This window comes from Neolamprologus multifasciatus, chromosome 18 (genome assembly GCF_963576455.1).
Source record: "Neolamprologus multifasciatus chromosome 18, fNeoMul1.2, whole genome shotgun sequence".
Classification (NCBI taxonomy): domain Eukaryota; kingdom Metazoa; phylum Chordata; class Actinopteri; order Cichliformes; family Cichlidae; genus Neolamprologus; species Neolamprologus multifasciatus.
In genome coordinates this window covers 17,192,640-17,208,142 of record NC_140456.1, presented here as the reverse complement: position 1 = coordinate 17,208,142, position 15,503 = coordinate 17,192,640, and the positions used below count along the sequence as shown (strand labels likewise).

General features: G+C 39.5%; 1 protein-coding gene and 1 long non-coding RNA gene across 11 annotated transcripts in view; both read right to left on the bottom strand.

Annotated features, from left to right (window-relative positions):
- Positions 1-15,503, bottom strand: part of cacna1eb (calcium channel, voltage-dependent, R type, alpha 1E subunit b) — a 72,578-nt gene that overhangs the window by 39,509 nt on the left and 17,566 nt on the right. The window lies entirely within an intron of this gene.
- Positions 1,485-15,500, bottom strand: LOC146497677 (uncharacterized). The gene is made up of 2 exons (XR_014870582.1): positions 14,694-15,500; positions 1,485-14,517 (listed from the first exon to the last, which is right to left on the bottom strand). It is a non-coding gene; the product is annotated as an uncharacterized LOC146497677 (long non-coding RNA).

Below are 15,503 nucleotides of genomic sequence, written 5' to 3'. Positions count from 1 at the left end.
GATCATCAAAGAACATTTTGTAAATATTGCAAATACAAAAGGCAGTTATTAAATGATGACAATTTATTGGGGGAAACAAAGCTGTGCGGAAAAGGTAATCATGACTCAATCAACTGTGGTTAACCGCATTGCCTGGAGTTCAGTTTCACTAGCTACACTGATGCCTGATTACTGCCAAATCAGCTGAATCTGTCTGACAATATGAAGACAATATGAAGTAGGTTTAAAGATCTTAAAATCATGCCACAGTCTAAATAAACAACTGAGAAGTAAAATCATTGATATCTATCCGTCTATGAGGGTTACAGAGGCTTTGGGACTTCATGAACCACAGTGAGAGCCATTAACCACAAATGGAGAAAGCTTAGAACAGTGGTTAGCCCTCCCAGCAGTGATCAAAATTACTCCAAGAGTAATCAACAACTCATTCAGGAGGTCACAAAGGAATCCTGAACATAATCAAACAACAGCATTAAAGTAACTGTCAGTTAAGGTCACAGTTCATGATTCAACAATAAGAAAGAGACTGGGCAAAAATATCACTTCAAAGGAGAAAACCACTGCTGACCAAGAAGGACACAAAGCCTTGCCAAAAAACAAAAACAACTTTGGGGAAAATATTTTGTGGACTGCTGAAGCAACAGTTGAACTTTATGGAAGCTTTAAGTCTCGTTACTGGTGTGAAGCTAGCACGGCATCACACCAGCAGTCAAACATGTCGCTGTGTGATTTTCTGGGGCTGCTTTGTTGGACCATGAATTCTGCGCTTTACCAGAAAATCCTGAAGGATTCATCAGTCATGAAGCTCAGTCACATTTGGGTTATGCAGCAGGACAATGATCCAAGACGTCCACAACAAAATGAAGGTTTTGGAGCGACCGAGTCAACATTCAGACCTAAATCCAACCGACAGCCATTCATGCTATCCTGATTCTTGATTTGAGGTGAGGGACAGACGACTGGAGGTCCATAGTGCGTCAAACAATGATTTTATTAAAACACATATATATATGGGAAGCCGAGCACGATCCCTCACACAGCATCAATCTTCCTCGAACAATAAATGGGGTGTCATATATATACGAAAATAGTGCGTCACAAGCAGATAATCAACAAACATAAGTTCCAGTAAGTTTCCAGAGATCCTAGGACATATTCTAAAAAAGAGCATTTCCTTCCTATGTTCCTCCACTATCGCCAGATGCTTGATGCAGATGTCACGTATGCAGGTACAACTTGCAGTTTTGAGCAAACCAGTATCTATCTAAATACTATATATGTGTGTGTGCAGGCACCCTGTGTGTGTCCTAACCTCAGTGCATGACCTTACTCGACAAACAAAGACATTTCAGAAGCATACTGCCTGACTCCGTTTGAGTCATGTGTTACCAGGCAGACTCCAGTGCAACATGAGGGCACACAGGCCTTTATTATATTCCTATATAATATGTAAATTGTAAGCATGTATGCAGTCTTTCATTAGCCCAGTAGGTATTCCAATTGATTGATCAAACTCACGCTGACCGAAGCTTCCGACCATTATCAACTGAGCTTCAACTCTTTAATTAGCACAAAAATGCAATATGTGTATAACATGATTACAGCTGCACCTGCAATAAAAGATTATTATGTAATTCAGCTCATACCTGAAATACAAACTTTAATGTAACATCAACAGTTTCAATAAATGCTCTAATGAAATGATAATGATAAATGATAAGTAATGCAACAGTAATAATAATGGTCATGAATAGTAACAGTAAAATAATTTTCTCATCCGGACAATGCTCAAACCCTCCAATTATCAATAATGAAGTAAAACAATTCTGCAAAAATGAATGGGCCAAAATTTCTTCACAGCAATGTCAAACACTCATTACCACTTATCACAACCACTGGATGGTTCTGGCTACCAAGGGTGGCACAACCAGTTATTAGGTTTAGGGTGAAGTTACTTTGGATAGCTTTGTTTCCATTATGAAATCATCATTTAGAAACTGCATGTTGTATTTACTTGGGTTATCATTGTCTAACACTAAAATTGTTTGTCGATCTGAAACATGAAAGTCACAAATCTGAAAAAAACAAAACACAAAAAACACCAAACATAAACAAAACCACTCAGGAAGGGGATTTTTTGTAGATGCACCTGTGGCATCAATTTTAAACTCCATCATTCTTGAGTTATTCATATTATTTGTGACCACAAACTTTCCCCTCCCACCCTGCGGGGTGACGACAATACCCCCATCAGCCTTTAACGGCCAAGGGTTATAAAAACTAAGATTCCTCTTTGAGCAGGAAGTCACCAACTGGTTGCATAGTTTTATATTTGTTTTAAATTGAATGTGCTCATATTTGAAACAATGGGTTTGTTTAACAGCAAAAGTATATATTTACAAAATTATATAATACTATTGAGCAGATGTTAAGTAACAGGTGCATAAAAGCCAAAATGTAAAATCTCCACATGGATGCAGCAGCTCAGAATAATAAAGAGGGGAAAAAATAAGAAATTTAGAAACCATTTTGTCATGTTATAGGCTAGATAGATCACTAAGTATAAAGAAAAAGCAAAACTGGTGGGAAAAAAAGAATTTATACTGTTGGCCTGTTTCTTGGAGAGTGAGCTGATGTGCTTTTATGCAATTAAGGAATCAGAATTCTGGGTGGTGCAGCGCTTTAGACTGTGCTCTCAGAGCAAGCAGGTCCTGGGTTCAAATCCACTGGCTGTGTGGACTTTGCATGTCCTTTTAGCGTCATGCATGTTGACATGACTGTCAGAGTCTTAGATCTGTGATGTATCCACAGTGTATCCCAGCTTACCCTATAATAGCTGGAACCAGAATTCCTTCAAATTATGAAAATGATCTGGAGGCTGGAGCAAGCTTATTTTGTTAAAGGTGGAAAAATGCTGTTGAGATCGACACGCACACTCATAACATCAAAGTTCCCCCTTTAAAAACAACAAGAAACAAAGGAGAGTTTTGGTCAGCCTCTCTGGATATTAACTACAAATATGAATATACTATATATTATTATAACAGCAGTAATATGACAGTTTTGTCACCAAGTTGCTGCAACGTTAATGAATTTGAAAGCCACTGAAATATAATTCTCCAAGCTGATGTAACTGAAACATTAAGTGTTGACGTAAGTCAGCCTACAAAAGCCCACAGAACTATTTTACCTCAAGGTTTTCTGCCAGGCTCTATATTATCTGTTTAAAGAGGAAAACCCTGTTTTGCTAACAGAAACCAAGCACTCAGAGCTTAAATTTAACCAAACTGCAGGTAAAAATTGAAACTATGATATTTAGAAAGCCCTGGAGGCAAACCGCTCCCACTACCCATCTAAAATTTATAATGCAATTTTATAGCACATTCTGTTTTAAATGCATAATGAGGTTTTCAACTGACTGACAAAAAGAAGCTCACAATATATATTTATAGCTAAATATCAACAAAACTAACAATAAAAAACTACATTTCCTTCAGAATTTTTAGCATTTTTACAAGATAAGACTTTATTGATCCCACGGTAGGGAAATTTGTGCGTTACCACAGCTCAGGTACAGATAGCAGAAGATTAAAAACAGTATACCAGAATATAAAGTCAAGAAATACAAAATAAATAAGATAATACAATATATACAACGATAGCTGAGGTTCTATGTACACAAACAAAGATGGTAAACATGATACCTGCTTATCATCAGCGCTGTGGCACTATCACTGTGGTCGTGCCATCACAAGGACATTAACAGATCCACTAAGACAATTTAAAATGACTGAACTAATCTTGACAAAACACTCTGAATATGTTTAACCTGGGAGAAAATAAACAGAAATTGCAGTTCGAATTCCTGTGTGTCATCTCAACAGCAAACAGAAGAAATGGACTGAAATAGCATTGGTGGCTTGGCACTTGTGTGATCATTAGAGGCTATATAGCACATAATTACAGGTGTGTCACACTACTGCATACACTAAATTGTATAGAAGCCTGACATCGTGTAATGCTTTCTAAATTGTCTGAAGCGTTATTGAGCCTTATAGAAACAACACAGAGGCAGCAGAGGTGGGATTTTAAATTCAATTAAACTAAATACTAAAAACAACAACTAATAGATACAAAAAGCATCTATTTCCTTTCCATTAACGTGTGGCGCTAACGAGGATACTAAACAATCGCTATTACAGGGCGTAGTTATTAGTGTTAATTGGATTTTATAGCGAGCATGTTCATACTAAGCAAGTGAGTGTGTCAGACAAAGAGATGACACAGCGAGAGACACTGAGACAGAGCGGGAGAACAGAAGTGGGAGTCTGTGGAAATAGCCTTCAAACCAAACAGAGTGAACAAAGGCAAACAGGGGTGCAGAACCTTCAAGGCTGCGTTTCGAGCACAGCGATTCAGGCTTTCTCGAAATTAAAGCAAATATTCAATCTGCTAGTGGTAGCTCGTGGATCATCCCTGCACATACATAGGGGGTCATTTTCATATGTTTGGTTTAGAAAATATTTGTTAGAAATAGAATTTCCCAAAACAATCATAACTCATGCAACCCACCGCTGTTTAGTATGCAGCTTTCAATGTCATGGCTTTAAATACACCCTTTCTAACTGTTTGTTAACACAAGTAACTAATCAGCCAATCACATGGCAGAAAATAAATGAATGTACTGTATGTAGATGTGGTCAAGAAAACCTGCTGAAGTTCAAACTGAGCATCAGAATGGAGAAAAGGTGATTTTAGAGACTTTGAACTTGGCATGGTTGGTACCAGACAAGCTGGTCTGACTGTTTAAGAAACTGATAATCTGCAGGGATTTTCCCACATGGCCGTCTCTGGGATTTACAGACAATGATGAGACAAGTGAGCAGCAGTTCTCTAGGCAAATGTCTTGTTGTTGCTAGACATCAGAGGAGAATGGCCAGACTGCTTTTAGCTGATAGCGACACAACAATGACCCAAATAATCACTTATGACAGTCAAGGTAAGCAGAAGACCATCTCTGAATGCAGCAGAAGACCACACTGAGTGCCACTCTTGCCACCTAAGAACAGAAAACTGAGGCTGCAGTTTATACCATCTCACCAACATTAGACAGCAGAAGATCAGAAATACACTACCTGGTCTGCAGAGTCTTGATTTCTGCTGTGCCATTCGTATGGTGGGGTCAGGGCTATCCTGCTTTGAATCAAAGGTTGCTGATGGTGTAATGGTGTGGAGGATAATTTCTTGGCACACTTTGGGCCCCTTAGAACTAACTGAGCATCGTTTAACCACCACAGCCGACCTGTGTATTGTTGCTGACCACGTCCATTCCTTTATGACCACAGGGTACCCATCCTCTAATGGTCACATGTCATGTCACAAAGCTCAGATAATCTTAGACTGGCTTCTTCAACATGCCAGTTAGTTCACTGTACTCAAATAACCTCCACAGTAACCAGATCTCAATCCAACAGATACCATTTGGGTTGTGGTGGAACAGGAGATTCATATTATAGAGGTGCGGCCAACAAATCTGCAGCAGCTGTGAATACTGAGGAATATCCAAGGAATGTTTTCACCACCTTGATGAATCTGTGCCACGAAGTTGTACTGAAGGAGGTCCATCCCAGTACTAGAAGGATGTACCTAATGAAATGTCTTGAGGGTGCTTACAATTGTTTTTTTTATCTTTGGATCAACTCAAAATTCTTTAAAAAAAAAAACCCAAAAAACTACATCTTTGCAACTCTGTCGTGTCCGGTTCCTGACAAAGATAAAGGAGACATAGCAAAGATCAACCCCAACTCTAACTTTTACAATGAAAACAGGCTTTAAATCACCTCTTAGTATTCTTCTTTTTAATAAATAATTATAATTTCTTAAAGTTTCCATTTTTTTTCGAGTGTCCTCGGTTGAATTGTTTCAAACATCAATAATTTGCCCTGTTTACACAGCAGAAAATTCCCATCTGAATTAATGAAATGGAAAAATATCATCAATGTAGCAAAGCTATCAGTGATGTAATAAGATAATAAAAGAGGTGGAATAGCTGCACACATGCACTCTAAAGACCTGACTCTGTGACAGTATAAAAAGCGGGTTTGTGTTCACACCGAGAGGCTAATCTCTTCCTTAGAGGCTCTTTAAGTGAAGCACTGTTGCACAGTATTGTACCACACTGGCTCTGGAGAGGCTGAATTCATTACATGCACAGAATGCAGCCTCTCCCACACACCTCCACCTACACGAAGAACACCACCAAAAACTACAGTAATCAGCAGCATCACGTTGCTTACCAGTTCGGCACAGCTCCGCAGATGGCAACGTGCAGCTGAATCAACATTAACATAATGCATCAGCAAATTAATGGCTTTGAATTAAATCTGGGGAAACATAAACTATGTGTCTAATGGCAGCGTTAATACTCTTCTGCTGAAATGGGATGATTACATAAAGTGTACTCATAATTAGTCATAGAATAAATGGTTGAGTATATGTTTTCCCAATGAAAACCCACCTGGGACCGTAAGCTATTGTTTATTTGATTCAATTATCAGTGAAATTAGAGGCTGAGACCACTGCAGCAGCTATTTTACACCGCGTGATGCTGTCAGGGATCTTAGACACTCATAATTCCTGAATTATTTCTTGGAGCCAATGACAGCAGGTGCCCGATTTGAAATTTACCCCAAATTTTCGAAGGTAGACTTCACCAAACCTTTAACACAGACACACACACAACCGACATTACCAAGCAAGCAAATCGGCACCAGATGTCCAGGACTAGACTGTCATTGGTACGTCTACTACTTGTAAGTTTAGCTCTTAAACCCTCAGCTACTGTTCGATACTGTACTTGAAAAGCTACCATCAGATTTGGTCAGAAGGATAACAGACGATAAGTCTCCTTTTCCTCGTCACCAGCCCAGAGTGAGATTTGACAAAACATCACCAAATGTTAACAATCATGTTTCTGCCTAATCAAATCTGTGCTTTAGAGAGTGGATATCACCCTTATAACAGTGAGTGAATAAACTGAACCTGCTCGAAAAAACCTCTCAAACACAACTCTAGAGAACAACAAATGCCCCATCTAGTCATTGTAGCACCAGGAGGCCCCTTCAGTGAATGAGCCACGATTTGAAACTTTTGCAAAAATGCACCGTTTGCCTTTTTTAAACATTAAGATAGTAAAAACAGTATACTCTCTGTCAGCTCTAAGATTTTAGATAATACGATGTAATAAAACTATCCCTGAATAATGTAAATAGAACCAGAGGTGAAGAACAACATGTGAACAACATAGTGTGTGAAAAGTAACCCCCCCCCCCCCCATGATTCAGTAGTTTGTAAAACTACATTCTGCTTGAAGTGTGACTTTATAGGTCTCCCACATGGCTGTGGAGGCATTTTGCTTCAGCTCATTGAGGTTTGTGGCTATTTGTTCGTGTGCAGCTCTGTTAAAGTTGCACCACTGCGTTTCACTCAGATTGAGGTCTGGGCTGGCTCCTTCAGCTGTTCTGTTGTAGATTTGCTGCTGTGCTTGGGATCATTGTCCTGTCGTGTGATCTTATTTGGTCAAGCTTTAGCCGTCAGACACATCTGACTTTAGAATACTTTGTACACAGAAGAGTTCATGGTCGACTCAGTGAAGGTGCCCAGACCCTGTGACTGCAAAACAACCCCAAATCATCATCGCTCCCCACCGTGCCTCGCAGTTGCTATGAGGTGTTTGTGCTGATGTGCTGTGTTTGGTTTTCATAAATATGATGAAGTACATTATGGTCACACATCTCTATTTTACCGGGACAGTACTGCTGTATCATTATGAAATGTTCTTCAAAACCTCATTAATTTGATGTTAGATATGTGAATTTTATTCCAGTACTTCTCGTAATGTCACTTTGCAATGAGCATCCTTTGGCGTAAATTTCTAGAAACAGCTCACACCAGCCTAACCCATTTTAACCCTTACCTCCAGATTATTATTTTACCTTTGTGGCCCTTTCCTGTAAATCAAATAATAAATACATCAAATAATAGCAAATGGGTTTTTGAGCTTCTTATAAAATCTAAATCTTTTAGCTCCACGCATCACTGCGCTCACTGTGCTCGATGAGAGTTGAGCAGCAGAAAATGGTTGATGGGGGAGAGACGCTAAATGTATGTATGACTTGTCTCACTCCCGTGTGTCTGTCTCTGTGCCAGATGGCATAATGAATCACTCCCAACTCCCACCCAGCTGTATTATTCATCCTGTCTAAAGAGCAACAATTTTAGCAAAGTGTCACACTCGCAGAGGTGTGAGTGCAGGCACAGCTGGGATCAATATCATTACGACTGACGAGGGAGTTGTCAGAACTAATCTACCAACAGGAGGGCAACAGGTTCACTGGCAACAATTTGTAGCTGTGACCTCAGAAATAGAGTAATAAGCACACACATGCACACACACACACACACGCCTAACTCATCTGAGAGTCATTTCACTGCTAATCAAAGCATCGCGTCCACCTGTGCCAATCTGTTTGCTGCAGGATATAATTGACCATTTTAGGAATCCCAGTGATTTAAATTGGATTGTGGGTAAGTTATTCTAGCTGTTGTCCTTTTTTTGCTACACACTCTTTGCTCAGATTAGGGATTTTAATTGAGCTCAGTGTCCCAGCAGATTTGGTTCTAGCAATGCATTAATATGAAATGAAATGAATGCCGCCAGCGCTGGCCCAGTGGCCTCGATTATATTCCCAGTGGGCCTCTATGACACATGTGTGTTTTCTTTTAAGTCTGACTTACTTGTGCTGTGGCACCAGAGCCAGAGCGTCGGAGTGTGTGCGAGTGAGGGGGGCGGCATATGTGCCATCAGAAAATGTGTCAGATAGGTGGCAGGAAACCAGGTCGTCCGTTACCAATTCCAGCCACAACTGGATTTGGTAACACAGAAGATCTGTTAGCTGCCCAAAGTACACTGACAACTTTGAACACACTGTAAGTGACATGATTTGAAAGCTTAACTTCAATCAGGAAGTTCTCAAAAACTACACAAAATGCCTCATTCTTAAAAGTAACTTGACATGTCCAATCAGTGATTGCACAGGTGAGATCTTACAGAAACTCTTAACCAGACATCACTCCTCAGTCTGTTGTTGTTGCTCTTTAACAGTGTCGGGGAGGAATGCAGATCCTCTTTAAAACGCAGCTAAATTTGCTAAACGTATCACAAGGAAACTTCTCGTTCTGCACAAGAACCCCTGTGACTGGTTTCTGATTATTTTATTGCACGTGCTGGTCGAGGTTGAGCTGGCATTTTCCAACCTAGCAGTCGGTGGCATCACACAATATGGCTTCACGGTTATAAGCCCATTAATGGGAGACCAACAAGCAGAAAAAACTCCCCAAAACAACAACGTTCTGTGAATTGCAGTCTAGTGGAGTAGAAGAATGAGTGCTAATAAATAGCATAAAATGAAAGTGAAATACAGCTACCTTCAAAATTGTACAGTACTTAAGTAAATGAGAACTCCACTGACTCAGCATTGTGCTTCTATAATTTAGTCTGACTCACTTTACCCACAATGCTGCTGAGAGCCCACAGTTCAGCCGGAGATTCTGGTGTGTTGTGCCAACCGTGCCTAACGTCAGTCAAAAGTCTGGCAACATCGCTTCTTGTCATTCCACTCCCTCTGATTTTATTTTATTTTTCATACATTCAACAGGTTATGCAGCTCCCTCTGGAGAGACAAGTTTTTCCCACGTATACGTTAGTCCTCTCTAAGGGGGAAACCAGAGACTATGCAACACCAGGGACTTGTAGTGATGACTAGCAATAAAATTGCTCGTCCTCAACTTTGAACTGACACCATTTAACCAGTAGATACAGAGGATATTTCTGGTTAACACATAATGAGAAGGGAAAGACACAAGAAGTTTACCTACACAATCACAGCCAGGACTGTTTGCTACTGTCCAACTGACAGATACAAAGCAACAGGCGAATCACTAATCCCTGTAAACTACACTTTGGCGTATAAGAACACTATGAAATAAATCCTTTAACCCCGCCAATATCCTTTGTATGGTCACATTCATGCAGTGCTCAGACCTGGTATGAAACAACAGTACAGTGAAGCTCAGTGAATGACAAAAACTGGCAAAAACCTTCCCTACATACATGTAATGTCACTTTTTGTTTTGAAATCATCTATTACACATAATATATATCATTTGTAACGATTTCAGTGTCATAGAAATAATTCCAATGAGCATTATAGATACTGATAATCCTGGTACCCCAGGCAGTTTCTATAGTAGGTTTCATCCAGATTGATTAATTATAGTTATATAATTATCACTGTATAAAATAAAATTAAAACACTTTTTACATATTTCATACTTTACAGTAAAAGGGGACTCTATCAGCTCCATATTTTTATTCTTGGATTCTATTAAAGTTGCTTTGTGCGATTGACTGGGTGTTGGGTAGTCCCTGTGTTCATCCACTGTCAGAAAACTGTTTAAACCAACTTTCTTCTGAGTGGTTACCTCACACAAACAGAAGGTTTGAACAGCAGGTTGGGGTTCACAGTCAAAACTGTGTACATGAGATGACCATATTAGAAATATCTCCTCTCAGTGACATCATACAGAGCCAAGACTAGAAAAAAACTTACTGAACAGGATATTTAAAGCACTCTGAAGCCTGAGGGATTTCTTAACTACAATACTTGAAACTTTGGCCATGTTTATATGAACACGGCTTTAACAGTATATCTTTGACAGAAAATAAGGAAAAGTATAACAGGTTAAAGATGAATCACCAATTGTTTTTCAGAGATCTCTGTGTTTAAGACGCATCTTTTCAGATTTAAACAATAATTCTGTGATATTAGGTACAGAACAAGGTGAGTAGTTGGGTCTGGTAGTGATAACCTCTCTGAACAGTACACAAACTCCACCACTGGAGCTTCAAGTGATAATCTACAAAATAAAATAAAATGCAGCTGTGGTCACCCTTTTCTGCTGCAACGATAACTGGTAAATACTGAAGAGACGTGTGAAGAGACAACAGAGACGTGAATTGTGCTGCTGGTATGGTATCTGTAGCTGTTTGAAGGTTCTGAATTTGTGAAGCCTGCTTGGCAACTACATAATTACATCCTTTTTAGACTTCGTCCAAGCATGTTTAGCTCAGTGCTTTAAGTTAGTGCTTTAAGGTTTAAGTTCTAGACTATCCTGCATGCCTGTGATGTCCTATAACAGATAATCCCTGGTTCTGCCATACTCCACTAACAGAAAAATATGTTTTTGAACTGACATTTAGCTCCTGAGTCAGATAGCGCTTTGTTTCTTTTAGCCAGACAGTCTCATAATGAAAAAGTTAAAGCACATAATTTGTTGCAAACTCTTACAGATGCCTAACGAGAGAATTTGAAAGCAATCAGTACCGCTCAGGATGAATTATTTAAACCGAGTGAACGCTTTGACCTTGCAAATTCTGCGAAACTCAGTCAGCAACACAGCTGTTGAGCATTTATGCCGGCCTTAACTGGTCTGTAAACGTGATGCTGATGTCCCTTTTATGTAAGAGGCAGAGAGAGAGAAATAAGAAACACAGAGGAAAAAAAATATGTGGGTGTCAGATTGAAATGAGATGTCAACATGCCAACAGCAATCTTCCCTGAATGTAAAATAATGTATACTTAACCATAAACAGCATACCAGCAATAACAATGGGCAACTCCCGCATGATTAATTCACTAAAGCCAGTTTTATAGGGAACAAATTAAGACTCTTGGTGTTTTTCTACAGTCTGTCTTCTTTTTATCTTCCTTTTTCTACCGCTTGTTTTCTGTCTCCTTTCTTCTCCATCCATCCACTCCTTCTCTGCTTTTGCATAACATGTCAGGCGCTACATTCACATTTAATTCACAGAGGTCCTGGGGGCGAACCAAAGCAGGTTTTAGACACAACTGCCAATCCACTTATCCACCCACCTATTGCTGACTGCAGAGCCTGACTGTACAGTGGAAACACACACTTTTCTTTGTGTTATGTTTTCCTGCGGATCTATGGAGTATAAAGATGTACGTGCTTAGGAAAAACAAATATATCAACAACAATCGAAGACCAGCCCAGCGGTCGACCATTCCTTACTGTATGTCACCCAGGCTTGCAGCACGGTGGGATTTAAAGCCTTTCAGCTTAAGGTATTAATAAATGTTGACATAAACAGAAACAACTACATGAAAGCACCAACGTAACTCGACAATAGGTGTCTGAAATCAATCTTCTGCTTCAGCAGCCAGCGCCTGTAAGTAAAAATGAACTCTGTCACTAAAAGGTGTGATTTGTGATTAAAACCTAGTCAAACGCACACATAGAAACACACACAGAAAAAATTTGAAAATGTCCCAACCTGGTAGCGCCATGCAAAGTTTTAAAATGTAAAGTTATAGGTGGAAGAAGGGGATGCAGTGGCTAGATGCTATAAATACTGTATTAGCATTGGTAAGCATTTAGCTAGTGAACTAGCTAAACTAACCATCATCAGGCACATAACCACAACTTCTGATTTAAAATCAGAAGTTGTGGTTATGTGCCTGATGATCAGAAGTTGTGGTTAGTTTAGCTAGTTCACTGATGATGGTTAGTTTAGCTAGTGAACTAGCTAAACTAACCATCATCAGGCACATAACCACAACTTCTGATTTTAAATCACTGTCAATTAGCTAAACACAATACATGCTAAATGCAAACATGGCATTAGAGTACTTACTAAGACATCGACTCCTGGACATTAAATCTAATTCCCGCTACAAATCAGAGCTTTTGCTGCTTAGCGCTATTGCTAATGGCAAGGTAATATAATACCTTCTAAAGCTAGTGGAACAGGTAGTTAGCATGTACAGTATGTACAGTTAGGACTGTTAGACAATGTGAACGATAACAAAATAATATTTTAGTAGCTTAGCTAATAGCTTAGCCTAGTAAGGAAAAGGGCTTTAGCTGGTGTAAATAACACATTTGTCAATATGCAATTGTAAATTAAAATGGCATTTATGTTGTGGTTTTTATTCTTAACAGGTGTCCACACAGGCAGTGGCGATCATAGATGATTCAGTGGCATTAAGCGACTTTAATCAACGATGGCTAAAGTAACAGCTGGCGATGTGGAAAGAGCAGCTCCCAAAGTTAGATTTTAAAGGTAAGCAAAAGAACCAATTAATTAATGATTAGTTTACAGTACAGCGGTAGTGTCCATTTGGGGAGGTATTTATTGTTCAACTACTAGTTCTCCAAAATCCCAACTGCAAATTGTTTGACATGGAAGATGCTATGCGACAGTCAAAAGCTGATCTGCTGACAAGTGGTCCAGAGCAGGAAGGGAAAAACAAAGTACATACAGTGGCTGCACTTTTCATTTCTTTTAACACCTGGTATCCATTTAGCTCCTTGTTTGTTGTAACTTCTCCGCAGCTGCCTGATGTATCAACAATAACACAAGGAAAAGTAGCACACAGACAGATTGTACCACATATTTTTGACTTTGCCCCCTGACAAAAGATGCTCACTGTGGTTCGACAGGCAAGTCCGAAGCTGCCCACAGACTGCTAACGGACTAACAACATGCTACGCCCAGTGAACCTTAATTTTTCCCACTGGATGTACCTGTGTGCCAATTTCTGTTGCTCACCTCCTGAGCAAGTAGGAGGAATTGGTTTATTATAGTAAGATTATAATCCTGATATCAAGAGGTCCTGAAATGTCTATATGTAACTAGGTGCTGGAGAAACACTCAAACTAGATCAATAAAATCACTTACTGGCAACTTCATTAATGTTATTATTTACATGAGTCCTTCATGGCAGACTTGAAAAATGATTGGTAAGTATCCAGACAGACAAACAGGAGAAGAAAAAAACTGCAGGAAGCTTGAAAATGGATTATGAATCCAAAGACTAAAGGGAAGTCCACCCCAAAAAAGATCTCCATAAAATGTTATTATGTGGTCTTTTAATTGATCGAGCCTGTGTGCTGTAAACTTTGTGGTTTTATTCTCAATAGACTGATCAAGTCAAGAAGTCTAAAGTAGTCATATCAGGCACCCCTGTTTCCAGATGTTAAAGCCATGTTACTTTATCTATTTTATAATGTTATGCGACTTACTCTTAAGTAATAGCACCAAATCACAACAACAGTCACCTCAAGGTGCTTTCTATCGTAAGACCCAACAATAATACAGAGGAAAACTCAACAATCAGACAAACTCCTACGAGCAAGCACTTGGCGACAGTGAGAAGGAAAAACTCCCTTTTAACAGGCAGAGCTTAACTCACACTGACTTACACTTCTTCAACTTTGATCACATAAAACTGTCCAGTTAATCTTAAAAGAAATAGCAAAGAAATCGCCAAAAATCTCTGTGTTTTTTTAAGAAAGTAAAAGATAGAAGCCTGTGTACATAAAAAACAACCTTATCGTTAACCCCAAGTGGAATTAAATCAGGACAGGTGCAAACTAAACACGACAGTGCTGAAACCCCCCCCCCCCCCCCCAAAACAACTCCATCTGCAGTCTTTACGCCAATCAGCTGCAAGATTCAAAGCACTAACAGGTGAATAACACCGATCATTCAGCTATGGAGTGAAGGTTTTTTGGGGACGTCATCACAACCTTGCACATATTACCAAAACTGCACCAAGACAGCTCTTACAGCTCTCAGCACCTCCAAGCAGGACAGTGTTCCCCAGCATGGAAAACCTACTCAAGAAACCTGTTCTGAGTCTATGAACATGACGAGGAGCCCATGACTTTGAACCAACCTTCAAAATCTTAGAATTTCAATCTGATCGCGCCTGTTTTGGATGCACCCAAATTATCTGTTGCCAGTGTGCTAGTGCCAGACACCAGCGGACACCCATAAGAGTCCAGTGTCTACGCCTCAACAGATGGAAGCAGTTTTTTTTTTAGGGACGAGCCATATTAAGGTGGTCTTATTGTTACAGTTCATATACTGAATGTGAGTTTAATGTCATATTATGGGTTAAATGTTTTCAATTTCACGCTCCAATCGCAGCTGTACCATCAAAAATAATTCATTTGCTACCCCATGATTGGTCTCTTCTCAACAGCTGCAGCAGAAGAGTCCTGTGCGTAATGTAGTATTTTAAGCCAAGATGACAGAAAGAAAAGCTAAAATACTGAAATCTGGTTACATTAACTACATAAACCTACGGGATTGTTAAATTCGGTTTTAACCATTTTCAAAAGAAGATGGGAACACAGGCAGAAACTTCGGCTGCTTCTCAAATTCACTGCTTTGCTCAGATCTGATTGGCTCCCAGTCAGAGAGTTTATGGTGATGTTCAGAAGTGATATTTCTTCCTCCTCCAAAAACAGATTTTGCCAGTATGTTTGGCAAGTAATAACTTGACAATGTTTGAGACAAAGACTTCTCACTTTGTTGAAAATTCAGGTCGTCAAGGAGACCAACTGATGTTACT